Source organism: Protobothrops mucrosquamatus, unplaced genomic scaffold (genome assembly GCF_001527695.2).
Source record: "Protobothrops mucrosquamatus isolate PMUCROS unplaced genomic scaffold, P.Mucros_1.0 scaffold11585, whole genome shotgun sequence".
In the NCBI taxonomy this organism is placed as follows: Eukaryota; Metazoa; Chordata; class Lepidosauria; order Squamata; family Viperidae; genus Protobothrops; species Protobothrops mucrosquamatus.
Genome location: NW_015397364.1, coordinates 4661 through 7459, shown reverse-complemented (window position 1 = coordinate 7459; position 2799 = coordinate 4661). Strand labels below are relative to the sequence as shown.

Below are 2799 nucleotides of genomic sequence, written 5' to 3'. Positions count from 1 at the left end.
TTGCACAGGTCTAGCGCCCCCTGCTGGCACTGCTGACTAAACTTCATAGGACTTGCAGCTCAGCTGCATTTTCAGATCTTTATGCTTGATAGTAACCCCTGAGTAAGCAGAACCAGGCTTAGGAAAGCATCTACCTTCCTAACGCTGACCAGGCTTATTTGTGAGTTACTTTCAAAGTGTGTCCCAAAGGTGCTTTTTTTAGAGACAACTGGACTTTCTTGTTTTCCTTTGAAGACGTTTCGCTTCTCAGCCAAGAAGCTTCTTCAGCTCTGACTGGATGGTGGGGGAATGGAAGGATTTATATTCCTTGCAGACAGCTGGTCATTTGCATCCTTTTAGAGGGTCGTTGAGGCCACTTGGAGGTTCGTCTGTGTCCTCAGGGTCACCTGAGTGGTGCAAATGGGTGTGGATCCATCATCCTTTCAGCAGTTCCAAGAAGGCCCCACACCCATTTGCACCCTGAGGACACAGGTAAACCTCCAGGTGGCCTCAACGACTCGCTAAAAAGATGCAAATGACCAGCTGTCTGCAAGGAGTATAAATCTTTCCATTCCCCCACCAGAGCTGAAGAAGCTTCTTGGATGAGAAGCGAAACCTCTTCAAAGAAAAACAAGGAAGTCCACTTGCCTCGTGAAAAAAAAACCACCTTTATCCTGGATGTCTGAGAATCTCCGTAGATCCTTCCAAAGTGTGTACAGAGTGGTGCCTAAGAATGCAGATGTAAACAATGAGAAGGAAGACCAAATAACGGTAATTTAATTCTTAAACCTGGTTGGTGACCTGTAGTAAACTCGCAAAATCAGATGCCAGGGTCATGGCTGGAAGGTCAAAATTTTGATCAAGCCAAACACAAAAACAAATGCCGGGACAAGATTTGGGATGGAATTTAGATGGATAATCTTTATTGTCATTTTTTTCCTGTGGGCACAACGGCACCCGTTAAAAATGAAATTTAGTTGCTTTCTCTCAAAGTGTACACATAACACACCTTTAGACATGCTATATACAACATACGTGTAGACATACACCCTTACATTTCATGCTTCAAAATGGTGCTAGTAAAAACGGAAGCCGGGACGAGATTCGAGGTGGAGTTTCATGCTTAAAAATGGCGTTGGTCATTGTTTTTAAAATTGTTGGGGTGACCGATGTGGAGACAGTGAAACACAACTGCTCCCTCTGAGTCTTGTGTGATTCCTTACCTTGATCACTTGGATCTTCTCCATGTTGCGTGTGGCAGCTTCACGGGTGTGCACCAGGATGGTGAAAGTACAGCCTGCAACCAACAAGGTAGAGAAAGAGAGAGAGAGAGAGAGAGGCACAATCCAGAATTAAAGCCTGTGATTAAATACAAGTAGTCCTCGACTTACACCAATTCGTTTAGAGACTGTTCCAAGTTATGACAACACTGAAAATTGTGACTTAGGACCGTTTTTTCCCACTTACGACCGTTGCAGCATCCCCACAGTCGTGGGATCAAAATTCAGACACTTAGTAACTGACTCATATTTATGAGGGTCGCAGCGTCCCGGGGGGGAGAGTCACGTGATCCCCTTTTGCGACCTTCTGTCATGGAAAATCAATGGGGAAGCCGGATTCACTGAACAACTGGGTTACTAACTGATCAACTGCAGTGATTCACTTAACAATGAAAGGCAAGACACGTCAAATGGGGGCAAAACTCACTTAACAAACGTCCCACTTAGCAACAGAAATGTTGGGCTCAATTGTGGTCCTAACTCAAGGGCACCCTGTATATTTTGGTCCCTGCTAAGCGTCCTGCCCATTTAATGGGGAGGTACATAAAGAGAACTCCTGCACTATTTTAGCTCGGTGGTTACAGATATTAATAAAAAATACTATTTCCTCATTTTCCCAGCACTGCTAGAAGGAAAATTCATATGGAACACCACTGTTCGAAACAAACCGAAGCCCCTCATTCAGGACTCAGGGTGAAGAAAAAACAAAGCCAAAATATCGGCCTGAAACCCCCCACCCACCCAGTGCCTGCCGTCTAGATTACCGGCTCTGCCGACTGTCCTACCTGGAGGGTTGTTGTTCAGCACAGCATCGCAGACGCTGATCTTCAGAATAAAAGCCCGCAGAAGCTGCTCCACGTGGTTGAGCAGGGAATCGGAGCTGGAGAAGGAAAAAAAGTAGATGAAATTATATATATATGTGACTAAGCTGATGAGGGCTAATGAGCCTGAAATAGCTATACTAGTCTCCCACTAACTCTTTGCCAGCCACAAATTTTGAATATATATATATATACATATATACGTACGTATGTATGTATGTATGTATGTATGTATGTATGTATGTATGTATATATGAGTGTGTGTGTGTGTGTGTTCAAAATTTGTGGCTGGCAAAGAGTGGGAAACTAGTATAGCCCAACAGATAATTTATTTATTTATTTATTTATTTATTTATTTATTTAATTTGATTTATATCCCGCCCTTCTCCCGACGGGACTCAGGGCGGCTCACAACATATTTAAAAACAGAAACGTATTTACAATCCCCACCAAATAAAACCAAATTAAAACCAAATATTTTAAAGTTGTGCTGTTTAAAATTTTCTTAAAAATAAACCCGATTTAAAATCCTCCCTAGGCCAGGCCCGCTTGCTGGAAAAGCCATGTCTTGAGGGCGCGGCGGAAAGTAAGGAGATCCGGAATCATCCGGATCTCGGGGGGTAGTTCGTTCCAGAGGGCAGGGGCACCCACAGAGAAGGCCCTCCCCCTGGGGGTCGCCAGCCGACACTGCTTGGCCGACGGCACCCTGAGGAGACCCA

At 44.4% G+C, this 2799-nt stretch overlaps 1 long non-coding RNA gene across 1 annotated transcript in view; it reads right to left on the bottom strand.

The window, feature by feature from the left end:
* Positions 1–1207: 1207 nt before the first annotated feature.
* LOC107301331 overlaps positions 1208–2799 on the bottom strand; it is a 5506-nt gene continuing 3914 nt past the window's right edge. The window contains exons 2-3 of the long non-coding RNA XR_001549282.1: positions 2045–2139; positions 1208–1276 (exon numbers count right to left, since the gene is read on the bottom strand). This is a non-coding gene — a long non-coding RNA (uncharacterized LOC107301331). The remainder of the gene's footprint in view (positions 1277–2044; positions 2140–2799) is intronic.